At 39.5% G+C, this 27,237-nt stretch overlaps 1 long non-coding RNA gene across 1 annotated transcript in view; it reads right to left on the bottom strand.

Moving 5' to 3' along the window:
* Nucleotides 1-26,465, bottom strand: part of LOC147374659 (uncharacterized) — a 120,651-nt gene extending 94,186 nt beyond the window's left edge. Inside the window, exon 1 of the long non-coding RNA XR_015163009.1 lies at nt 26,340-26,465. This is a non-coding gene — a long non-coding RNA (uncharacterized LOC147374659). The remainder of the gene's footprint in view (nt 1-26,339) is intronic.
* Between the last annotated feature and the right edge of the window lie 772 nt (nt 26,466-27,237).

Genomic DNA, 27,237 nt, shown 5'->3' with positions numbered 1-27,237 from the left:
CCATAAAAGAAGACCTATTCTCAGTGAGAACTATTTAATTCCAGGGAAGAAGTCCTTACAGACATGTAATTACTCTAAGATGTCACTGTATTGTATTAATATCATGGTGCAATTATTACTTACTTTTTCTCTTTAGTAATTAAAAAGGGATTTAATTATACCATTAAGAAAAATGTGGAAGTTTTCAATAACACTTTTAAGAGTTACATCCAAAATGATATGATTTTTTTAAAGCTCATCTGTTAAAATCATAGACTCTCAGGGCTGAATCAGACTTTCATGATCATCTTAGGGCTTCCCAAGTGATGCTAGTGGTAAAGAATCCTCCTGTTAATGCAGGAGACTCAGGTTTGATCCCTGAGTCCAGAAGATTCCCCAGGAGAAGGGAATGGCAACCCACTCCAGTATTCTTGCCTGGGAAACTCCATGAAAAGAAGAGAATGGCAGGCTACAGTCCATGGGGTTGCAAAGAGTCAGACATGACTGAGCAACTGAGCACCACCACCACCTACTTAATGTAATGCCACAGGAAAATCTAATAGTGGGAATTACAGACAGAACTGGTTGCAGGCTTTCAGCTTTGTGAAGAGCACAGAATAGTGCATTTGGGTCTTTACTAACACTTTCACTGTCTTTCACTTTTTAATCATACGTGAAGTTATGGGAGGGCTTCCCTGATGGCTCAGCGATAAAGAATCCCCCTTCAGTGCAGGAGCCACAGGAAACATGGGTTTGATCCCTGGGTCAGGAAGACCCCCGGAGAAGGGCATGGCAACCCACTCCAGTATTCTTGCCTGGAGAATCCCATGGACAGAGGAGCCTGGTGGGCTACAGCCCATAGAGTCTCAGAGAGTAAGATACCACTGAAGTGACTTAGCACACAAGCATGCACAAAGTTATGGATATGAAATAGACAACATACAAAGCTTCTTTTAGATTTTTTTATTCTAAAAAAATACTAGTATTTATTCAACCTCATTTTCATAAGGAAGGCTCTATGAAGGATTAAGAATATTCTAATTTTCCCAAAGAAATTAAAAGAACAAGATACTTCAAGAACTTAGAGAATGTTTTTGATCTCATAGACTCTTCATTTAGAAATGGTCATTCAGGAAGCTTTAAATATCTAAATGTCAAGCTTTGTGATAGGCTCTTGAGACAGAAAGATGATGAATGAAACCTAGTTTTTTCCCTCAAGGGCATGCAAAATATTTATCCCATAACTATCACTACAGGTGATAGAAGTTACATGGAAGTAATGATGCTGACAGTAGATCACATTTATTGATCATTTATTATGTACCATAATTTAATTCTTTAATTCTTATGGGCTTCCTTGATGGTTCACATGGTAAAGAATCTGTCTGTAAGGTGGGAGACCCAGGTTTGATCCCTGATTCGGGAAGATCCCCCGGAGAAGAAAATGGCAACCCATCCAGTATTCTTGCCTGGAAAATTCCCTGAACAGAGGAGCCTGGTAGGCTGTAGTCCATGGGCTTGCAAGAGTTGGACACAACTGAGCAACTAAACCAGCATCACTCTATGAGGCAGACACTATAATTATTTTCAGGGACAGAGAAGTCCAATAAGTTGCCAAGGATCAAAGAGGAGATGGACAGGTTCTGATTCCAGAGGAAAAGCAATAGAAAGAGAACAAGTATATGGGGTGAAGGGTGGGAAGCTGAACATTCAATACATTTAGTCCTTTTCTTTCTAAGTCCTCCAGCAGGACTACACTAGAAGCATATGATAAAGATGTATTCTACTATTGTATAAAAATTCAGCAGCTGGTAATAGAAAATATGCTAGGTGTTTTTAGCAGAAAAAGTGAAAATGAAAGTTTCTCAGTCATGTCTGACTCTTTGCGACCCCATGGACTGTAGCCTGCCAGGCTCCTATGTCCATGGAATTCTCCAGGCCAGAATACTGGAGTGGGTAGCTGTTCCCTCCTCCAGGGGATCTTCCCAATCCAGGGATCAAACCCAGATGTCCCTCATTGCAGGCAGATTCTTTACCATCTGAGCCACCAGGGAAACGGAAAATAATATATTTTTAGCAGAAAAAAATTTAATAAAGGAAATCTTAAAAATTAATACAGGAACTAAGGTATTTACAAAATTGTTATAAGAGCTGAAGGATCAGGTCATTCAGGAATGACTCCCAGAACCACACAGTAGATGTGACCTGCCAAGAGAATTACAGCTTCTGGGAGAGAATTCAAGAGCCAATTCCTGACTCCAAAATCACCCTTGGCTTGGCTGTGATCTGGGACCAAGAGACCCATCCTTGCCACTGTTGGCCCCAGAGTTATCCAAATCCTGCTGAATCTGCACCCACAAAATTAGCATCTCACATACTCCATGAACTCAGTTCTGAACACGAGAATCATTTGACAGCATCCGATTGGCAGGACCTAAATCACATCTGGAATTTTCACTTCAAACCCATCTGGGACTTTTAATTTTTATTTTCAGCCTCTGAATAATAGAAGAAAGTTGAAACAGATGTTTAAAAGAGCCAATCTAGCATATCTACCACAACCAAGAAAGAATTCCTGGACAAGCCCACAGCCCTCATCGGTATTTCATTTCAATATTTAAAAAATCCTTGTGGTTTCCTCCACCATTCTTGATGGGTCTTCCCACATTTCAAAATGCATTTCCTTTTTTAAAATTTATTTTTAATTGGAGGATAACTGCTTTACAATATTGTGTTGGTTTCCGTCACATGATGACATGATTCAGCCATAAGCATACATATATTCCATCCTTCCTGAACCTCCTCCCCACCTCCCAGCCCCGACCCCATCACACTCCTGTGGGTTGTCACAGTACCACCTTGAGCTCCCTGTGTTATACAGCAACTTCCCATTGGCTATTTATTTTACATATGGTAGCATGTATGTTTCAATGCTACTCTCGAGATACCTCCCCCTCTCCTTTACCCACTGTGTTCAAAGACTGTTCTCTATGTCTGTGTTTCTATTCCTGCCCTGCAAATAGGGGCATAAGTACCAGTTTACTACATTACATGTACATGCATTGACATTACCTATACATGCGTTGATATATGATATTTGTTTTTCTCTCTCTGACTTACTTTAGTCTGTATAACAGGCTCCAGGTTCATCCATCTTATTAGAACTGACTCAGATGTGTTCCTTTTTACGGCCAAGTAATACTCCATTGTATATATATACCACAACTTCTTTACCTGTTCATCTGTCAATGGAAGTCTAGGTTGCTTCCATGTCCTAGCTATTGTAAACAATGCTGCAATGAACACTGAGGTACATACATCTGTTTCAGTTATGGTTTTCTCAGGGTATGTGCCCAGTAGTAGGATTGCTTGATCATATGGTAGTTTTATCCCTAGTTTTTTAAGGAATCTCCGTGTTCTCTGCCATGGCTGTATCAATTTACATTCTCATCAACAGTGCAAGAGGGCTCCCTTTTCTCCACACCCTCCCTAGCATTTATCGTTTGTAGAATTTTTGATCATGGCCATTCTGACTGGTGTGAGGTGATACCTCACTGTCGTTTTAATTTGCGTTCAAAATGAATTTCTTTTTAAACATGCCGCATCATTACAACTTCAATTTTCATTGTTGTTGTTTTGTTTCTATGTATAAATCGACAAGCAAGAAACATTTTAAATAAAAGTATGTATTTGGTGGCTTATCCTTGAAATTTAACTCAAAAATTACAGTATTTTTTGAAAGAGTAAGCATTTTCTAATGTTCTTATTGTTTCCCCTCACAAGTTGTTGGTTTTGGCAGTAAAACTGTTATTTGTATTTGAGTCTAGCAAGCTGCCTGAGTTTTTACGATGCTTATGAGGTCAGGGGAGAAACAAATAGAGAAAGCTCCAGGTTTCTTATGCTCCCTCTCTGTGGAGGACATCCCCAGGGTTCTGACATTTACTTTCCTAATCCATCCTCAGGACTCCATTGCAATGGTGGATGTCACTGGGGATCTGAGCTCCATCAGCAGTGCCCCCTCTTAGAGATCATTGGCTATCACTAAGATCCTTCACTAATCAACCCATATTCTTGTCCTTTGACAATTCATTTCCTTGACTCAACACACAAATACACATCTGTGTTAAGCAGAAAACTATACTAATGTACAAAAGGTACATGTATCACCTAGTGAAACCAGTCCATCTTTATAGAGGGTCTGAACAGATATTTCAAAAATGCGTGCAAAAGAAAGCTAGGGTCCCTCCAATCAGATGAAATCTTGATGAACTCCTGTAATGTATTCCAGACTTCTAAATTTGTAATCCCATATCTTCAAAAACAGTTAAAAGAAAAAGATATTCTGTAGGACATGTTAATGAAAGAAGGCTCATGCCTAGTCCCTAAAACTTGGAAAGAACATCATCATTAAAAGCAGAACACTTGAAAATGCTGATAGACAATCCATTCTTCAGCAATGTCTGCTTCACTTTTTATATATTTAAATGGTTGGTTTTTTCCCTGATATTTAAAAACTTGTGTCATTTAAAGAAAGTATCCTGGAGTACCCCTGACACCCAATCTCTGCTGTTATGTAGGAAGATAATGAGGCTGCAAATATGTTGTGTTTCTGTAGCCTATTTCCTGTTTTCCAGCTCTGCAGGGCTTCTTGTGCTTTAGGTTCTTGTGTTTGCAACCAGAATCACTACATGCTTCTGATTTTTTCTAAATGTCATATTTTTCTAAATGCCTAAATATCATAAAAGAAAAGAAATAACAGGACTAGTATACCATTTTCATCATTTAAAAAACTACTTTATTACTCTCCTAAGTTCCAGCCTCTGGGTTCTGCTAAAAAAAATGTAGTGCCCTAACAGAAAGGCCAAGATCACACGTTAACAAAATGTTCATATGACCAAACACACTGTTAGGTACTTACAAACCTGGTTCTTATGAAATTAAGATGCATAAATAAAACTATATGTATATGTGTGTGTAACTAGCTGTATGTATGTGTATGTGAACAGTGTGTGTATATACGCACATACGAGTGGGGCATTTTTTCACTTGATCAATCTCATCTGTAACAAAAAAAAAGATTTGGAATCTCTTTTGACAGTAAGACTATCCAGGATTCATGATGAGTTTCAGTCTGGTCTCCTCTATCCTGACCTACACAAGCATGGGAAAGCTGCTGATGCCTGTGGGATCCACACTTTTTCATAGGTAAGAAAGGAGTTAAAATAAATGCTAAGAGTCTGTGTGTCTATAACTGAACATGACAGAACACTGTTAACTCAAAATAGAGTATTTGAAAGGTCTCTTAGAGGAATCTATCAGAGATGCAAGTTTATCCATTATCTGGTCCCTAACTGCTTGACTTCATGTTTTATATTTTCAGCTTTCTATAAATGTTTCAATTCAGTAGGCTACAAATATTATAATTTGAAGTCTACAAAAGAAAAAATATTTGGGGGAATAATGAGAACGGTATCGTTCTTACTAAATTCTATCCCATTGTTGCATTTTCTGAAATACCTAAAATAGCCATTAATCACCACAAGGGCTCCTTTCCTTACTGTACTCATTCGAGTTTTTGAGGAATAAAGTAACCCACTGGGTTACCCCAATCATAATTTCCCTACATATGATTGCAGTTTTCTAACAGCTAGTTTTCAGAGTCTTTCATAAACTGTATTCCTTGGAAAACAGAAAATATGTTCCATTATCATCTTGAAATCTCTTCTAAATTATGCCTTTTTTGATCAACTCAAGTAAAGTGTTTCTGACATTAGTTTAATTGTATCAACTATTTCCTGTTTATAATTGTCCTAGAATTTAATCCTTTTTGGGGATGATCCAATGACTTTCTTCTTTCATATAATTATGGTTTTAGCAGCAAACAACATACATTGCATACTAAATAGCATCATTTGTTTTTAAGGAACATTTACATAATGTTGCCATATGGATATCGAAAACAAGATGGGTAATGCAAGCCTATTATGTTGCTTAAAATATATTATGAGCATAGCTAAAGGAAATATTGAGCCCATTTGCCACAGTTGTTTATTCTAAAGTAAAGGGGGGAAAAGTCTTTGTTTTACAATAAACATATGGCTATATCAGTGTTGGAATTTAAATGACTTTGGTACTCCTTTTTCAGATAGCCTAGCTTATTTGTTGTAACTTTATCAATTAGATATATTTCAAAAGAGAAGTTTTAATTGATAAGTCCATTGAATAAATATTAAGATGTTCACAGTTGTGGATGTGAACATAATATAATGACTTCTTATAACATATAGCTTATCCCAGAGTTGAGCACATTCTTTCTCACAAAGGCTACATTCTCTTTTATGGTTACAGCCCACTTGAACCTCTAAGACCTTCTGGATACTCAACATGTTTTTGCTGAGCATCTTGTCGGGGGAGTGTGTAATTTCCTTAGTTCTGTCTTGTGGCAGCAACAATTTACACAACGGATGGACCAGTCTTACAGCTCAGTTTTATCTATCTGGCAAGCAAAAGAAAATACAACCCTGAGGCGTGAGGGCAGGCCAGCCCAAAAGACGTGAAGAGAAGAGAGGCCAGAGGCCCAGTTTTGGCTCCTCTTTTTATATGTTTTCCCCCTGAGCCTGCCTATGTATCAGGCTAGCCAGGAAGACTGTTTGTTTCATCTGAGGTTATCACTCTGGTCCTCGGACCTTCCTTTGGTCTATTTTCATGGGTTTTTCCCTTCTTTGTCTTTTAACCATCACCATTGTGGACTCCTTTTTCCTATTCTAACTACCCAACATTTCCTCCTCAAGAGATGGGTGGCCCAATTCTTTGGGAATAGGGGCATCAAGATCTCTCACAGAGAGATCTCTGTACATTTTTAGAGATGCTGAAGAATCAATAAAAGCAATAAAAGCATGCTTTCATGGAGGTAGAATTCTAATGGTGAGTGCAAAGAATCCACAAAACAAGTAAAATTTATTGTATTTTTAGAATGTGATGAGTGTCTTAGGGGACAAAAAGAGGGGGCTATATGAAATATCAGTGGAGGTAGCTACTAGGGGTTAAATGTTTGTGTCCCCTCCCGAAAACTCATACATTGAAATCCTCACTCCCTAACTCTAACTCCCTAAAGCCTAACACCATCACTCCTTAAGTGATAGTGTTTTGAGGTGGGACTTTGGGGAAGTAATGAATTTTGGATGAGCTCCTTACAAGAAGAAGAAGAGATGGGAAAGCTCCCTCTTGCTCCAGGCACACCCACCAAGGACAGGCCATGAGAAGCCTCAGCAGGAAGGCAGGTTTCTACAAGCCAGGAAGAGGGGCTCACCAGATACCAATTCTGCTGGCACCTTGGTCTTGGGCTTCCAGTCTCCAGAATTATGAGGCATAAATTTCTATTGTTTAAGCCACCCAATGGATGGTATTTGGTTACAGCAACCAGAGCCAACTAATACTGGCTGAATTCGAAGTTTTAGGTAGAGGAGCCAGTGAAGTAAAACAGTGAAGGAAGTGAGGAAGAGCATGCGTGCTAAGTCGCTTCAACCATGTCTGACTTTTTTCAATCCTATGGGCTGTAGCCTGCCAGGCTCCTTTCTTTGTCCATGGGATTCTCCAGGCAGGAATACTGGAATGGGTTGCCCATGTCCTTCTCCAGGGGACCTTCCAGACCCAGGAACTGAACCAGTGTCTCCTGCATTGTAGGTGGATTCTTTACCACTGAGCCACTGCCGATACTGGAGTAGGAGTATTTCAGGCAAAGAGAATAGCAAGTGCAAAGGCCTTGAAGGGAAAAGAAAATGGAATGGAGAAAATAACAGAGAAGGTGGTACAATATGAGGACAGAAAAGTAACCATGAATGATCTCGTAGCTCAGAGCAGCTGCTTGTGTCTTTATTTTGGGTAGGGTGGGAAACCATTGAAAGGCATCAGAGAAAGGAGAGAGAGAATCTGCTCTGCGTTCTAACTGTATACATTTTGCTGCTTATTGAGAATAGATTGCAATAAACCAAGGTCAGAAGTGGGAGACTAGTTTGGATTCTATTATCATCAGACAGGTGTGAAATGGTTAAGTCAGGCTAATAGCATTTGGGATGGTAAGAAGTGGCGGGATGCTGAGTGTGTTTTGGAGCCAGAAATGACAAGATTTACTGTCAGACTGGATCTGGTTTATGCAAAAGAGAAATTAAGGATGACACCAAAGTTAACTGGAGCAACTGAAAGAGTAAAGTTATCATTGAAAAGAGTTGGCTTGTGGGAAAAAATTATCAGAAACTCAATCTGAATCATGTTTCAAAAAGTAACAAGTGACCAAATACTTGTTTTATCCTTTAAGACGAAAACAGAGAATGATTTTTGGCCCTGATAGCTGTGATAAGCACAGTTTTAGGTTAGTCATAGAACAAAAACTAGATTCTAGTCTGTTTATGAAAGTATGAAAGGAAAGAGATTAAGGATAGTGAGAAGAGATTCTTCTTTCAAGGAGTTTTGCCATAAAAGGGAGCACTCTATGGGTGTAGTGTGTGTAGAGGGAAGGTGGTTTAATAGAACTTTTTCATAGTTTTTAATTTTTTTAAGGGGGGGTTGTTTTTTGGTATTTTTGGCTGCATCCCGAAGCATGTAGGATCTTATTTCCCCGACCAGGGATTGAACCCATGATTGGAAGCATGGAATCTTAACTACTGGACTGCCAGGGAAGCCCCTATAATGAATATTTTTAGAGGGGAAAAGTAGCAACATATACTTAACCTGGTAGGAATAATCCAATAGTGAGTGAGAAGTTGATGGTCCCCCAAGGTGAGAACGATGAATGAACAGGTGAAAGAGCATGTGTAGGGGATGCTGCTGCTGCTGCTGCTGCTGCTAAGTCGCTTCAGTCGTGTCCGACTCTGTGCGACCCCATAGATGGCAGACCACCAGGCTCCCCCGTCCCTGGGATTCTCCAGGCAAGAACACTGGAGTGGGTTGCCATTTCCTTCTCCAATGCATGAAAGTGAAAAGTGAAAGTGAAGTCGCTCAGTTGTGTCCGACTCCTAGTGACCCCATGGACTGCAGCCTACCAGGCTCCTCCGTCCATGGGATTTTCCAGGCAAGAGTACTGGAGTGGGGTGCCATTGCCTTCTCCATGTAGGGGATGACTGTAGCTTAAATAAGCTTCTTGGGAAATAGGGTGAATCTAGGTCAAAGGTTAGAAATGTGTAAAGCGAGCCTAGGAATTGAGACGGAGAAGGCAATGGCACCCCACTCCAGTACTCTTGCCTGGAAAATCCCATGGACGGAGGAGCCTGGTAGGCTGCAGTCCATGGGGTCACTAGGAGTCGGACACAACTGAGCGACTTCACTTTCACTTTTCACTTTCATGCATTGGAGAAGGAAATGGCAACCCACTCCAGTGTTCTTGCCTGGAGAATCCCAGGGACGGGGGAGCCTGGTGGTCTGCCATCTATGGGGTCGCTAAGAGTCAGACACGACTGAGTGACTTCACTTTCACTTTTCACTTTCATGCATTGGAGAAGGAAATGGCAACCCATTCCAGTGTTCTTGCCTGGAGAATCCCAGGGACGGGGGAGCCTGGTGGTCTGCCATCTATGGGGTCGCACAGAGTCGGACACGACTGAAGCGACTTAGCAGCAGCAGCAGCAGCAGCAGCAGCAGCAGCAGCAGGAATTGAGATGTGCCAAAAGGCAAGACACTTTTCAGAAAACCATTGGAGTTATATCAAAAGAACAATAGAGTCAATTCAAAAGGGTTTCCTCTAGGCCGTTGTAGATTGTGCAACAAAAGGATAATGACTGCAATACATTGAAATATATTAGGAATGTGAAAATCCACAAGTTAAAATGAAATAAGCACCATATATGCATTCAGTGACAACTACACTTCTTGGAAACCAACTCACTATTCTAAAAAAGTAACAAGTAGAGGAAAAGAATCAAGCCACTCTTAGCCATACAAAGTCTATCTCGGTGTATCAATTAGTTGATAAGGGAAAGTTCTTTAAAGAGTTCCAGCTAATAAACACAAAGGGAATGACAGAAAATCACATTTTGCAATCCTTAATGAAATAATGGACCTATGCAACTATCAACATGGAAATAGAACAATTATTGAGGAGTTACTGGGGCACTTTATAATGCATGCATCACTCTGACATCATCTGAACCCATCTGGATCTTATCATTTAAACAGAACAAAGCATTTTGCAACAGGAAGTGCAGGGCATCGTTTATGCAACACTGCGGTCATAAACTTTTAACCAATTCTATCATTTCACAGCAAATATAAGGGAAAACAGTTAAATAGCATATTGGAAAGCAATCAGCTGAATTCAGTATGTGGGAAATTCCACAGTATAAATGAGCAAGTTTTTTCAATAAATAAATGGCATTTAAAAGGAGGGAGAGGAGGAACTGTTACAGATTTTTTTTTTTTTTAGACTTTACATAATTGTATTAGTTTTGCCAAATATCCGGCTGCAGCCGTCTACGGCCATACCACCCTGAACGCACCCGATCTCATCTGTTACAGATTTTTAAAGAGAAGAAACTCCAAGGCATAATGAACCAAATGTAATATATGAAACTTAAGATTTTAATTCAAGCAAACCAATTCTAAATATATTTTTGAGAAAATTCGGGAAATTAAAACATGGGCTGGGCATTAGCTAGTATTAATGGCTTATTCAAGTTATGTTTTATTCAAAGTCTTTATTTCTCAAGTGCACATACCAAAGTTTTTATGGAATATATTATATTGTTTAGGGCTTACTTTAATAAACTGTATATCCATACTCAAATGAAAGTGCAAGCTTTCCCAAATAAAAGTGCAGAAGAGACAGACAGATTTAGCAAAATGTTAATAATTGTTGAAACTGGGTGATTTAGTTAATTATACCATTCTCTCTCTGCTCACGTATGGTTAAAATTTTTCCATAAAGGAACCTGAACCTATTTTTTTTTTTTTTAACAAAAGAGAAATACAGAAGCAGTGAACATCATTGTTCACGAATCCTTGCGCTCGTATTTATTTATCCACTTAGAATAATTACTTAGAAGTGCAATTGCATTATTTCAAGCTTTGACATACATTTCTAATTTGCGTTCTGGAAAAATGTGTCAGTTTTTATACTCTCTCCAACAACACATGAAAAAGTCAATTTCCATTCTCTTGCCAGTCTATGTTTGATCAGTCTTTTAAAATTTACTAGTCAGAAAGGTGGCAGTATCTCATTATTGTGTTTGTTTGCATTCATTAGATTACTAAAAAGGCTGGAAAAAATACATAAAATTCACCGACCATTTATATGTCTTCGGTGATTGCCTGTTTATATCCTTTTGCACATTTCTTTCCAGATATTATCTATTCTGTTTTCAGTTTCTACAGTGCTTTGAATATTTTAAATATTAGTTGCACATATTTCATGCTCATCAGCCTTGTTTATGGTGTTTTTTGTAGTATAAAAGTTTTCAATTTTTATGCAGTCAACATTTTAAATCTTTGGTTAGTTATCTTTCTGGCTTTTATTTTAGGCTAAGAAAGGTCTTTACCCTTTATATATTATAAAGTATCCCTTTATATATTCTTCTAGTTTTTTGGGGTTTTTTTGTTTGTTTGTTTGGTTGGTTGGTTGGTTTTTACCAATTTTATCTTAACACTTAATCTTTGTTCAATCTGGAATTTGTCTTTGTATGGAATGCAGTTATCTAGCTGTATTTTTATTTTCAAATGGTTGGTTAATTATCTCAAAACTGTTTATTAAAAAGTCTTCTTTTTTTACAAATTGTAATGCCACTTTTACATATGCTTATTTCTCAACTATACCTAAGCAAGCAAGCTAAGTCACTTCATTCATGACTGACTCTTTGCAACGTTATGGGCTTTGCATGGGATTCTCCAAGCGAGAATACTGAGGTGGGTTGCCATTTCTTCTTCCAGGGGATCTTTCTGACCCAGGGATCAAACCTGTATGTCTTATATCTCCTGCATTGCCGGGCAGGTTCTTTAACACTAGCGCTACCTGAGAAGCCCTATGCATACCTAGCTCTATTTCTTATCTGCATTATTGATCTTCTATCAATTTATGCATCAAATTGACACTGTTTCAATTACTCCAGCTTTACAACATGTTCTAAAATGTAGTAGGTAAAAGTCACTTTTGCGAGCTTTCCCTTTTAATTTCTGATTATTCTCATATTTTGTCTATATGAACATTGAAATAAACCTTCATGGTTCAAAACTAAATAAAATTTCATTAGGATTGGAATTCTTATGGCATTACAACCACAGATTAATGTTTAAAAATGGACAATTTTATAAAAATGAGTCCTTTTATCCAATATTAATGATGCAAGATGAGTCCTGGTCTAGCCAAATATTTCTATCCCCAATTAGAGTCTTGAAGTTTCTTCATAATTGTCCCTGATATTTCTTGGTAAATTTATCCCTAGGTAATTTATACTTCATGTTGTTATTCTAGATGGCACTTTTTTCTTTTATATACAATAAACTGTACTTTGTGTACAAATTTTTAAGTTTTGACATATATATGTATGGCTGTGAATCCAACTCTACAATCAATACAGTGAACATATCCATCACCTCAGTTTTCTTGCCCCTCTGTACAGCCACCCTCCTCACCCATGCCCTGCACCTCACACAACCATTCGTCTTATCCTTCTTTTCTTTCACCACAAATAATTTTGCATTTTCTCAAACTTTATATATATGTATGTATATATATATACATACATATATGGAGTAACACAGTATGTACTTCTAGTTTTTTGCCTAGCTCATTCCACTCAGCATCATTATTTTCAGATTTAACTATGTTTTTAGGTGCATCAACATTTCCTTCTTCTTTTGTTTGTGTTTTGCTGAGTAGTTTTCTATCGAAAACATTTATCTGTTGATGGACATTTGAATTGATTTCTATTTTGGCTATTACAAACAAAGCTGCTATAAACATTCTTATGCACGTCTTTGTATGAGCTTGTGCTTTCATTTCTCTTTGATAAACCCCAAGGAATAACATGGCCGGATCATATGGTAGGTATATGTGTAACTTTTTAAGACATTGCCAGACTGTTTTCCAATGTAGTGTCATTTCGCATTCCTACCAATAGAGTATGAAAATTCTAGTCCCCCTATATCCTCACTGATACTTGCTTGCTATGGCCACTCTTTTTACTTATAATTATTATTTTTTTTAATCTCTTGACCCCACACATGGCATGTGGGATCTAGTTGCGTGACCAGGCACTGGAACCTGTGCCCCCTGCATTGGCAGCAAGAAATCTTAACCACTGACCACCAGGGAAGTCTCATAGCTATTTTAATAAGTATGTGATGGCATATCTTATTTTAAATTGCATTTCCCTATTCACTAATGCTATTGAACGTCTTTTCATGCACTTATTTGCCATCTGTATATCTTCTTTGGTGAAGAGTCTGTTCAAATCTTTTTCATGTTTTTCTTGGGTTGTTTGTTTATTATTGGAGTTTTGAGAGTTCTTTAAGTATTCTGGATACCAGAACTTTTTCAGCTGTATGATTTACAAATACTCTCTCCCAGTCTGTGGCCTGTCTTTTCATTCTCTTTACAGTGTCATTGAGAAACAGAGACTTTACGTTTTATTCATGTATAATTTATCAAATTATTATTTTATGGGTCATGCTTTTGATTTTCATATCTAAGAAATTTTTCCTAACCTAGTGGTTTTCAAAGAGAGCTCATTTTTCTCCCCAGGAGAAGTCTCTGGAGACTCCAGACAGTCTGAAGACGTTTTTGCTTCACACAAATGGAAAGGGACTACCAGCTTCTAATGAACAGCGACCTTGGATGCTGCCGAGCTTCCCCGAATGCACAGTTCAGCCCCTCACGAAAAGAATTGTGTGTATATGCTTAGTTGCTCAGTCGTGTCTGACTCTTTGGGGCCATTTAGAAATTGTAGCCCTCCAGGCTCCTCCGTCCATGGGATTCTCCAGGCAATTGAGGAGGAATTCTCCAGGCAATGGAGTGGGTCACCATTTCCTTCTCCAGGAGATCTTCCCAACTCAGGGATCAAACTTGTGCCTCCTGTGTCTCCTGCATTGCAGACAGATTCTTTATGGGCTTATCTGGCCTCAAATGTCAATAGTACTGAGGTTTGGGGGGTATTTATTTTTAATGGGTTTTACTGTTTTCTTTGTGTTCTTATCTCTTATCAGATAATTACTATGTTGTTGTTATTGCTGCCAGTGCTGCTGTTTTCCGTCTCTACCCTTTGGAAGGTATTCAAGCAGTTTTCAGCTCCATTACCTATTCTTGAGGGAAAAACAGGCTAAACTTTCTATGTGGGAAACATGCCGCTTTATAGTCATTATTTTTCACAGAAACCTTTTTGTGGTTATTTAATTACGCTTGTGCCTGTCGTGTATCTACGGTAATCAAGGACCTGTAATCTATGCTTATTTGGACCATGCATTGGAACTTTTTGAACAACATCGGGATATAATGACAAAGCATCATCCAAGGGCACTTTACACACATTTCATAACAGGATAATCTTTGTCATGTTTTACTACCATCTGTTAAAATACAGACAGCAGTTTTTCCTCATGAAAGAGTTTCAAGGATCTTATTATTCCAAGGTGATTATCACTTGTCCTAAAATGAATAATAACTATCTTGGTCTATTGCTAGCCAGATATGAGTTACATTAAAAAGGAATATAGTCTGTGGAGTTGTTATCCTGGCAAATGTTTTTATCAAGCATCTGCACTAAGATGAATATGGCTCCTAATTTATTTATCTTCAGAAACTTGTTTCAGTGGATCAGTGTATTGTTTACTAAGTGGACAGAAATGATGGTCTGGCTGAACACTCAGATAGCTTTTGATTTCCACACAAACAGTCTGCTTTTTAAGCAGACTACTAATTTCTTGGCTCAGTTCTGAGTTAAAATCTAACTTTCAAAGAATATGTGCTATTGTTGTTCAGTTGAGTCCGATCCTCTGCGACCCCTGAACTGTAGCATGCCAGACCGTCCTGTGCTTCACTGTCTCCAGGGGTGAAATTTGCTCAGATGATGTGCTCTAGGTGGATACATGCAGCAGGCCTATAAGACCTGTAGGCAGCTTCAGCACCTGTCCTCAAAGTTACCCAAAGGAAGGTTGAAGGAGAACAGAATATAGTAGAATATAAGATTTAAAAGTCAGCTAGTTCAGTCAAAAATAAGTTGAATTAATAAGTAAAGAAGTCTTTGAGAAAGCCTTCATGTGACAAAGTAGAAGTATCCATCTTCTCTCTCATTTACACCAGGACTTAGGAAATACATTTATATTATAAGTCATTCCTTAGACAGCGCATTGAGATAAATAGATATCAGAAAGGGCGCTGAGATAAATAGATACCAGAGCTGGCTCTCTTTTTTGCCTTACGAAGCTTTATTTCCCGAAGGCACATCAACAACGTGAACTAAATGGTATCATTCCACAGTTCACTTCTCGGTGCTTAAGTCAGGTGGTGGCAATCCTGAGTTTAGCCACCCTGAATAATAGGTTGGGGGAAAAAAAAATACAAAGAGTAGTTGGAAGCTGATAAATAGACTCAATTCTTCTATTTCTCAGATGGATGAACTAAAAAACAAATCAGGCTAATCTGAGACTTCACTTGGGAGCTATGTGAGTTCCAAGTTTTAAGCTGCCACTGAATAATGTCTTGCCAAAAACTAAAGTCCTGCAGTCAATCCTTCAGAGTATGTCTCCTTCCAGGGCACTGCCTTCATGATTTTTTGTGCTAGGTTGTCACGATGATTGAATTGTGAACTTGTTCTCTTTGACCTCTAGAAACTTGGAGACTTGTCTGAAAGATTTTTTTTAAGGTCCAGATTATACTGAGAGACATTATTCTATGTAGATAAATCCCATGGAAAGAAGGATAAAGGAATGAGTTGTCAAAACATAAAAGATTAGAGAAAGAAATATGAAATGCAGAAAATGTTTTTCACAAACGGTGTGTGCGTGTGTGAATGAGAACCTTCTTCAGAAAGCAAGCTTGCATTCTGAAGGAAGATTTAGAAAAAAAGGTTGGAGAGTTTCCTCATATAAAGAATTATTATAAACCTTCTTGTATCATAAATGAAAACATACTTATTGATTACAATTTAAAGATTCTTAATTTAAGAATGTAAAATTATTTTTTTCTGAGAAACTACCCCAGAGATTGAAACTGCTCAAAAGGACATCTGTTCTTACGCTTTGAGTTAATAGCTAGTTTTGGTTCAGATGGTAAAGCGTCCGTCTACAATGCCGGAGACCTGGGTTCGATCCCTGGGTCGGGAAGTTCCCTGGAGAAGGAAAGGCAACCCACTCCAGTACTCTTGCCTAGAAAATCCCATGGACGGAGGAGCCTGGTGTCCATGGGGTCGCAGAGTCGGACACGACTGAGCGACTTCACTTTCACTTTGAAGTTAATAGCTAGTCAGTATATTGTGTGAGTTTCCCAGGTAGCACTAATGGTAAAGAACAGAACTGCCAATGCAGGAGACCCAAGATCAGACCCAAGAGCGGGTTTGATCCCTGTGTCAGGAAGATTTCTTGGAGAAGGGAAAGGCTACCCACTTCAGTATGCTTGCCTGGAGAATCCCATGGACAGAGGAGCCTGGTGGGCTACAGTCCACAGGGTTGCAAAGAGTCAGACACGACTAGAGTGACTTAGCATACACACACACATATTGTGTAATTGCTAGGCATAGAATGAATTAGGTCTTTCATAATAATTACTTTTTTCCAGTACTAGTACAACATTGATATGGTGTTGGAATTCCCTAAAAATGTCATTGGAAATTCTCTGTATATCTTTTGCACTGGGAAAAGTCAGGAAATTATTATGAGATTATCAAAGTGATATGCTTGCTAATCCCAAAGCTAAGAAATCCAAATTCCTTCCAATATATACGATATATGGTGGAAACAGAACTTTCAAGAATGATATTCCACTAGGTAGGACGTATGTAAAGAAGGAGTCGGAAACTCCCTGGTGGCCCAGTGGTTAAGCGTCTGCCTTGCAATGCTGGGGACACGGGTTTAATCCCAGGTCAGGGGACTAAAATACCACATGCCACCAGGCAACCAAGCCCACTCACTCGTAGCTGGAAAGCCTACATGCTACAGCTACTGAAGCCAGAGGGCCATAACTAGAGAGTCCATGTGCCACAATAAATGATCCCTCGTGATGCAACCTAGATCCCTTGCACCACAACGGAGACCCAATCAGCCAAATAAGTTAAAAAAAAAAAAAAGAAGGAGCTATGGTAAAAGGGAAGGGGAAAAGAAATGCTCAGACGTGATCTGATGATGAAAGGATTTCATGCCAAAGAAGATTTAACACTAGAAATGTCAGATTTGCATTTGATTCTGCTGTTTCTATGCAATGGAAACATGGGAAATTTGATGGATCTCTCCAAGCCTCAGTTTCTCCTTTCATAAAATGCATTTAATGTTACTTATCTTGCTGTATTAATATGAAGATTAGGCAAAATAACACAGTCAAAAATACATCAAAAACTGCAAAGCAGCTGCTGAAGTTGTTGCCATTCTGCTTTTCTTGTGGTTTGTATACACTTTATCAATTTTTCTAAAACAGAGCTGTGTATTAACATCCTCAGTGAAACACCTTCAAGAATCCATTTGAGTGTTGAAGGTGGGCTCAAACATAACTATTTGGAAAAGGCTATCTAGACGATTCTAGTGTGCAGCCCTTGTTAAGAACCATAAGGTTTATACTCTACTCTCCAGCCTCAGATGCGCTGGTTCCGAGTGTGTTATAACAGCCATGAACTAGACTACAAGCAGGCATCATTTCCTTTTCACTCCCAGAATTTAATCAAGGGTTATTTTGTCCTCTAAGGTTTAAGTGAACTGCTGAAAAGTAGAACTTACTACAGTGGTGAAGAGTTGTAGTTTGGGGAGTAAACAAGTCAGCAACTTAAAGAATGTCAGTTAAAGTGAAAGTGAAGTCGCTCAGTCATGTCTGACTCTTTGAGATCCTATGGACTGGACTGTAGCCTACCAGGCTTCTCCGTCCATGGGATTTTCCAGGCAAGAGTACCGGAGTGGGTTGCCTTTTCCTTCTCCAGGAGATCTTCCCGACCCAGGGATTGAACCCGGGTCTCCCACATTGCAGGCAGACGCTTTACCCTCTGAGCCACCAGGGAAGCCCAAGAATGTCAGTACTTACCCTCTAATATCTGCTGCTGCTGCTGCTAAGTCACTTCAGTCGTGTTCGACTCTGTGCAACCCCATAGACGGCAGCCCACCAGGATCCCCTGTCCCTGGGATTCTCCAGGCAAGAACACTGGAGTGGATTGCCATTTCCTTCTCCAATGCATGAAAGTGAAAAGTGAAAGTGAAGTCGCTCAGTCGTGTCTGACTCTTTGCGACCCCATGGACTGCAGCCTACCAGGCTCCTCCATCCATGGGATTCTCCAGGCAAGAGTACTGGAGTGGGTTTTCTAGTATCTAGCTAAATATTTATTTCATCTCTATGTGATCTACCTATCACAAAACCTTGTTCCACAGTTTGTTTGTTTGTTTGTTTGACAATGGTCTATTCCTGAAGATTAGGCATTCTTTTCTTCATGTCACTATTAAGGGTTTGGAGGTATCAGGGTACAGGGCTCTCTTTACTGCTTAGGTTCACTGCTTATATTACTGTTTGTTTCCAACATCTTTCAGGGGGAGACAAAGGAGTTGATAACTGCCCTCTAAACACACAAACACACACACACAGAATCACCAACACTACTCATTTTACTATATCCATTTAGTTGGCATACTCTATTGAAAGGCTGAAGGCACTGGATTCCAGTTAGGGAATACATGTAAGTTGGGTTTTGCTGTTGAGGAATCGCTATTGAGTGGATTCACCAGATAGAAATAAGAATGCCAGCAATTATAACTTTGTGTAAATATTCAATAAAAGGAAGATGAATAGTGTCTTCATGTTAATTTAAACCAACAGCAGGGTTTGAATAGTGTATTGACCATAAGGAAAACCCACATCCAAAGCTGTTATGTTTAATATTGATTGTCTGCACTAATGGAAGAGGGATGGTGGGATGAACTGGGGGGTTGTGACTCATATATACTATGCTGCTGCTGCTGCTAAGCCACCTCAGTCGTGTCCGACTCTGTGCGACCCCACAGACGGCAGCCCACCAGGCTCCCCCGTCCCTGGCATTCTCCAGGCAAGAACACTGGAGTGGGTTGCCATTTCCTTCTCCAGTGCATGAAAGTGAGAAGTGAAAGGGAAGCCGCTCAGTCGTGTCTGAGTCTTAGCGACCCCATGGACTGCCGCCTACCAGGCTCCTCCGTCCATGGGATTTTCCAGGCAAGAGTACTGGAGTGGGGTGCCATTGCCTTCTCCGCATATATACACTACTATGTATAACATAGATAACTTAGGAGAACCTACTGTATAGCACAGGGAACTCTACTTAATGTTATGTGGTGAACTAAATGGGAAGGAAATCAAAAAAAAGAGGGGATATACGTATATATGTATAGCTGATTCACTCTGTTGTACAGCAGAAACTAATATAATATTGTAAAGTGACTATATGCCAATCAAAATTAATTTTTAAAAATATTGGTGGTATCCACTAAGGCTTCTAACCCTTTCCAAGGCTTATCTCTGCTTAAAGTAACACTTTATTGTTCTTTACTGAAGGTAAGCTTCCCAACTGTTATGATCCTTTCCCACCAACACAGTGTGTGCCGTGGTTCACACTGGAATCTTTTACCTGACCAACTCATAGCCATCCTTCAAGTTCATGTCAAGTCTCTTCTCCTCTAAGTTATCCCTGGTCCATTTCCTGTTCCCTAAACTTAAAAAGATGCTCCTCTTTTCACCCCTCCTTGCTGAGTTCATAGTATGCTACTAAAAGCTGACCTCCTGATCAAAGTGCTACTTTTCCAATTCGTGAGTATGGAAAAGATCTTCATTACTTTAACTTTCTTTCATTCCTAGAACTCTTTGCCTTTCCCTTCCTGACAATTATCAATTTTCTATATTCTTCATTTTTATGGTTTTGTACCAGTTGTTAGGTAATTTTTAAGCATTTATAATTTATCTTTTAAACTGGCTCAGAGTTGACTAATATGTGACACCACATCCTTTCACTAAAGAAATAATGAATTGACATGATAAATATTCATAAATCCAATAACACTGAAATACTGTTTTGCTCCAAACTCTCAAAGAAGATAACTTAAAGATAAGGAAACTGTGGCTGTGTGTGTATGTGTGTGTCATCTACAAAGCAGGACCACAACATTGTCCCTTTTTCATAGTTATGACACCAACTCATAAGTCTGAATCAGGCAAATAAGTCATACATCAATTTGGAAATCCACTCTTCTCACTCAACAATATATTATAGACACATTTCTGTGTCATATATAAGATATATTTATATGCATAACAGTGGTATAACATACTAATGAATATATTCAGTACTCTTAGAAGAAATAACGGTGATAAAATACAGTGAAATAAGAGAGCATCAAAACTGCAGGGTCATCGCTGACCTATCTATGGCAGGAAATGACTGCACTGAGCCATCCGGGAAGGCCCTACACCGTGAGCCAATATCCTGACAGGCCACTGTTGTTCATGCCTCAACCATGTGAGGCCCCAAGAGAAGAAATCAGATCCGTGATTCCTCAGCCTAACTCTGAACTCCTGCCTAGCCATATGGCTTCTTCATCATCCCTGGTTTGACTTCATAATCTATCTTCAGGTTTTAATTGAAACTTTCATTGATACCACATGGTCTTTCAATCAGCTTCAGTTTTTGTTCCACACGTGCAACAGATACTCGTAAATCCAGCTCAAATGAGTGGCTAGTATACATATCTTGAAGGCTCCACCATGAGTAGACCTAATAAGAACAGACTGATAAACATATCCACACTAAATATTCACTAAAGACAACCAAGGAGTCAGAAGACCACACACACACACATTTTCTCACGTCCCATATACCCTCAACCTAGGAAGCAGGACTGATGTTTTCTTGTTCTCCATTGCTACTTTTGATCATTAATCTCATAATCCTGAAATGGAAAAGGAAGGGAAGGAAAGGGAAATACTCTTTGAAGCTTGCATCATTCAATCACATCAAACTCCCCACCTTTTAAACACTGTTATCTTCTGAAGTCAGTAACACTACCTGTAGACCACCAGAGACTTTAATTCCTGACTTGTATTTGTCCCCAGCATCCACAAGACACCATGCTTATGTGTCCTACAAGTTCCCTTGGATCACCCAGCCCCGTGCCTTGGCCTCTTAGTTCTTCAGTCTCTACATCTCCAATGAGCATGACCTCACCTTGGACTTCTCTACATCCAAAGAAGTAATTCACATATATGCTACCCTTTGACTGAGTCTTATTATTTCAGTTTGTTTTTTTCACTTACTTCTGCTACAACAATCCTTTAACTTCATCATGGTCTCCAGTCTAATGCTCACTCATGTATGTGTGTGTGGTGAGGGGTGGGGGGTATGTGTGTGTGTGCTAAGTCACTTCAGTTCAGTTCAGTCACTCAGTTGTGTCCGACTCCTCGCCACCCCATGAATCACAGCACTCCAGGCCTCCCTGTCCATCACCAACTCCCGGAGTTCACCCAGACTCACGTCCATCGAGTCAGTGATGCCGTCCAGCCATCTCGTCCTCTGTCGTCCCCTTCTCCTCCTGCCCCCAATCCCTCCCAGCATCAGAGTCTTTTCCAATGAGTCAACTCTTCGCATGAGGTGGCCAAAGTACTGGACTTTCAGCTTTAGCATCATTCCTTCCAAAGAAATCCCAGGGCTGATCTCCTTCAGAATGGACTGGTTGGATCTCCTTGCAGTCCAAGGGATTCTCAAGAGTCTTCTCCAACACCACAGTTCAAAAGCATTAATTCTTCGGTGCTCAGGCTTCTTCACAGTCCAACTCTCACATCCATACATGACCACAAGAAAAACCACAGCCTTGACTAGATGAACATTTGTTGGCAAAGTAATGTCTCTGCTTTTGAATATGCTATCTAGGTTGGTTATAACTTTCCTTCCAAAGTCACTTCAGTCATGTCCAATTCTTTGTAATCCCATGGACTGTAGCCCACCAGGTTCCTTTGTCCATGGGGTTCTCCAGGCAAGAATAATGGAGTGGCTTTCCATGCCTTCCTCTAGGGGATCTTCCCAACCCAGGGATTGAACCCATGTCTCTCACATCTTCTTCACTGGCATGTGAGTTCTTTACCGCTAGAGCCACTTGGGAAGCCCAATGCTCACTCTTTTTTCCCTCCCAGTTTATCTCCCTCTCTTCTCTGTGTTTTCCTTCTGAGACCATTTAGAATACATGCTTCACTGCTTCAATCATATGCTTGACAACACTATACATTTCATTGCCTTTCTGCTGTGTTCATTACTGCCCTCTAGGAAACCCCCAAACTGAATCCATGTGACTGCTTTCCTGATGCCTACCTCTCAGCAACGGAGTGCAGTCAGAAAAGTCACACAAAGCCAGATAATCTCCATGGTAAACCCACAATCCCCAGCCTTCGATGGGATCTTCAGTACCACCTGACAGTCTCATCATCTTTGTCAGGCTGAGTTCATCCACTCGTACACTCACCCCAGTGACAGCGTCACAAGTCTTCTTTTCTCCTCAAACCACTCTCCTCGTCTCTCAAACTCAGCAAATCACCTTTTCATAAAGAGGTAGGAACTTTACAAAGAAGAGCATCGAGAAGGATTTGCCTCGTTTCCTTGATATCAGACAAGTATCCATCTACATGTCCAATCACCTAGATTTCTTTCTTTCTGGAAAAATTAAAGAGCTCTCTCTTTTCCTAACTCAATCTAAATTCTCTGCTTTGGACCAGGGCTTTCCTGTATGATTTAAGAACCTTTTGCTGCTGATTATCTTTTCTCTCTTCTGTATATTCCCTTCCTGTTGTTTGAACTGTTCAATTAGTTTTACATGAAATTTCAGCCATTAAAAATGGAAAAAAAAAAAAAAAACTTCATCAGTTCCATATTCCTTTCCAAGTACTGCTTCAATCTCTCCTTTTCCTCACAGGCTTCTCAAGTTGTCTGAACTTTTTGTCTGTGTCCAATAGATTGGATTTTGTCCAATCCAATCTATTATCTGGCCAAACAATTCCCTGAAATGGCTCCCAGTAAAGCAACAATGTCCACAATAGCCCTTAGCCCAGCTAACATTTTCATCTTACTTGATTCTTCAACAAAGAATGTCACCACTAACCACCATGTCTCCTTCATGAAATACTATATTCCCTTGATAGATTAGGGGAGGGGGAATTGGACTCAAGAAGCCTCATCATTGGGACTTCCCTGGCAATCCAGTGGTTAAGACTTTACCTTCCAGTGCAGGGGATGAGGGTTCGATCCCTGGTCAGGGAACTAAGATCACACATGTCTCACAGCCAAACAAACCAAAAGGTAAAACAGAAGCAATATTGTAACAAATTCAATAAAGACTTTACAGATAGTCCATCTTAAAAAAAAAAAGTCCTGGGGGAGAAAAATGGCCTCTTGAACATAGCAGACTAGGCCTATGCCTTGTTGTTTTTCCACCCACTTAAATTTTCACCTTGGTAACGTTACCTGTATCCACAGCTTCAATAGCCAGTACTTACATGAGGCGAAAACTTGTACCTCCAACCCATGTGTTCCCTCAGAATATCGTACTCAGCTATCTACACATTTCATTTAGGATATTTCAAAAACATTTCAACACATATTCAAAACCAGTCATCAAATACTCCCCCAACCCTGATCATTTTTCATTATTTTTTAAGCTCAGGATGTGGCACCACCACCCAAACAATTGCTGAAACCAGAAACCTACCTGCTTGTATTGACACCTCACTTTGCCTCTACCCTTCATTCCAAATCCTCATCAATTTCCGTGAGGATCGTGTCCTAAGTATTCCTTAACATGGTCCATCTTCTCCATCTACACCACCAGCTCTCTGCCCTGAACACACAGTTTCTCCATCTTGATTCCTCATCCACCCTCTTCTTACCTAGCTAATGCCTCGGGTCATAACTCAGGCATCGTTTTTCTCAGGGAAAGTGTTCTCTGATCTTCCCCGCAAAGTCAGCACCCTCTGTTCTCTACCCTGCCTCTCTACACAACTGCATTTATACAGTTGTTTGTGAAATTATGTGATTAATGTCTGTCTCCCCATGTCCAATGGCAACTGACCTAAGGACAAGGACAAATCTGTTTTCTGCTCATGGATTTGTCCATGGATTTAGAACAGTTTTTTAAGCACACAGCCAGCCGTCAGTAAATATTGGTTGAACTGGTGAGTTGCCTGAAGAGGATTGAAACCCTCCCAACTCTACTGTGACACTGTTTTATCCCAGAGGATTATCTTATGAACCAAGCAGCTCCCAGACTCAGTCCTCAGTTCTCTGATTCTATTCCCTGTGATTCTATGTCTCCTCTCAGAAGTAGGCACTTCTCTCTGCTCATCCATCTAACAAACATCATTGATATGGAAGATAAGTAAGGAAAGGATTGAAAACATCAAGAGAAGACATGCCCCTAATTTTTCTATTAAAATTATAAAAGTTAATTTTGCTGTGTACCTGGTTCAATGTCATCTCCTCAAATGTATTCAAGTGCACCCCAAAGGGCATTAGAGGCTATAGACAAGTTGTCCCTCCATCCTAGGGAGGAACAATTTAATGGAAATCCATGCATGGCATAGCTTCCTCTAGTATTTTAGGAAACAATACCTTGAAACAACTCAGCACTATTTGTCCTTATGATACAGTGTGGAACCCTTGGCTTTAATTGTTTATCTGACATATTTGCAAATTCACATGGCATGAATTTCAACGTTGCCAATCATCACTTCTACTTCACTCTATTATGAAGGGTATGGTCTGCGTTAGTCTATTTAGCACATTATATTGGATGACATTCCAAAGGCACACATGATGGGTTATAGTCCCAATAACATTTTTAGGCACCAGTGCTGACTCTGGTGATTTAACCATGACCCTGTCTCTGAATTGGATTATACAGCCCTTGTGCACTTGGGTAAAGCAGTAAGTCTCCAGTAACCAAAAAGAGGCAAAATTCTAAAACTATAATACTCTAGTCTTGGAAGCAGCCATTTTTAGAATAAATCTCATAGATAAGGTCTCTAATTTTAAAAGAAAAGGAAGTAAAACCTTAGTAACAGTGGGTATAAATTGGTGAACTGGCACACCCCCAGGGTGAGGCAGTAGAGGTGGCATGGGAGAGAGGTGTGTGTTGCAGCCTGACTCCTGTGCTACGCTGGATCCTTTCTTGGTCTAACTTTGAGCTACCAGCTAATCTTTACATGAAAGGAAAGCCCCAACCAGTGTAAACTGGTACTGTCTTTCTGGGAAGAAGTTTAGCAGAATGCAACTAGAGATTTGAAAACCTTCTGCTTCAACTCAGAATTTCCATCCTAAGGAAACATTGTGGAAACCTGTAAGAAGAATATGGTAGCAAAAGTACAGAGATTCTAGTTAAAGTATGATTTATAACAACAAGAAAAACAATTGGAACAAACAGAGTTGCTAAAATAGGAAAATGCATATGATAAAATAAATATAAAATGCCAAAGATAGTTATTTAAAAATCACTAATTTAACAAACTAGGAAATTTAGAATATTTAGCTCCTAGGAAAATATCATAAAATATTGAATTTAAAAATCATGTTAAAATTGTAATTATGGTATTAGCTTAATCAAAGAAATATAATAAGCACATAAGGTATCAGAAAGTATTAGTTGCTCAGTTGTGTCTGACTCTTTGTGACCCCATGGACTATATATAGCCCACCAAGCTCCTCTGTCCATGGGATTCTCCAGGCACGAATACTGGAGTGGGTTGCCATTCCCTTCTCCAGGGGATCTTCCAGACCCAGGGGTCAAACCCAGGTGTCCCACATTGCAGGCAGATTTCTTTACCCTCTGAGTCGCCATTCTACTCAACAAGATATCAGAACCTGCCCCCCCACCTCAATATTAAATGGTTATTTGTGGGCAGTGGAATCATGGGGATATTTATTTTCTCACATGTATTTTGGTATATTTTCAAAACTTTCTTCAATAAACAGTCCTACTGTAAAATATGATTATTTTTTAAATGAACAGGAAAAATTAACTTGTGAAGATCTTTCCACCACCCTAGCAAATCACAGAATCAGCTAAGAAACATGCAGTGTAGCAAGAGAGGAACCTAGGTTATAGCAGTGGGAATATACCAGCAGAAAAAAAAAAAAAAAATTTAACAGAGTCCTAAGTCAAGGAAGAGACTCCACTTGTTCATTCAGACTCACGTGTTGAAGTTTAAGTGCCAGATCCTGTCCTAGCTGCTGTGGGTACCGTAGTCAAACGAAATGGACGAGTGCATCACCGAAGTCCGATTCTCCTGCCCAGTATAGGATGGTGAGGCATATAAGTAGGGAAAGAAACAGTAGATATATTACATAGACAATAAAATGAGGACAGTATGTCCCCTGGCCTTATCTGTATGATTTCATGAATTCTTATTGAGGAATGACTGGAAGTTACTGTCACAATGCCACTGTTTACTCGTTGCCATCGTGTTGCTCATTAAAGGCATGCAACTTGTGTAGAGTTCATTGTTCACTCTTGGCTCAGCCAGTCCTGTCTAGTTATCTTGATGAAGTTCATAATAGGAGGCCCCTCGGATCATAGTAGAGCTAGAATTCAAACAGCTGATTTTAATCGTCACTGTAGTGATGATTCCAGCACCTAAAATAAGTCAACAAGATAAACTGCAATTCTTAGTTAGTAAATGGCAGTTTTCCTCTGATTGTGCCAAATATAACAGCAATTGCATGCTATGATAAAAAGGTTTTAACTCTCTTGCTTTTTTCCTTAAACCTGTTTACTGTTTAGATACTGACTGAAGTTACTGTTCCCCAGAGGAAATGGAGTTTGACAATCTTTTGAGAACCCCTAGAATAGGCAATTTCTGAGCTTTGCAAACTGAAACTGTATTTATCTTTCCAAACATAAATATTAAAGTTAACAACTACATGCATTTCCTAGAAAAATTAACCATTTCCTAAAGACCAGCAATGGTTAGTAGTAATGAAAATCACAGTCACCTGGTATATCCTTTCTCTAAACAAATCTGAATACTTACACAACTGTCAGGCTAACCTGCTGAATAAATACACCCTGGAAATGCTGTCAACACTGGAAAAC

This window comes from Bos grunniens, chromosome 4 (genome assembly GCF_055505025.1).
Source record: "Bos grunniens cultivar Pamir isolate PY7600 chromosome 4, Bosgru_T2T1.0, whole genome shotgun sequence".
NCBI lineage: Eukaryota > Metazoa > Chordata > Mammalia > Artiodactyla > Bovidae > Bos > Bos grunniens.
This window is presented reverse-complemented; position numbering and strand designations above follow the sequence as displayed.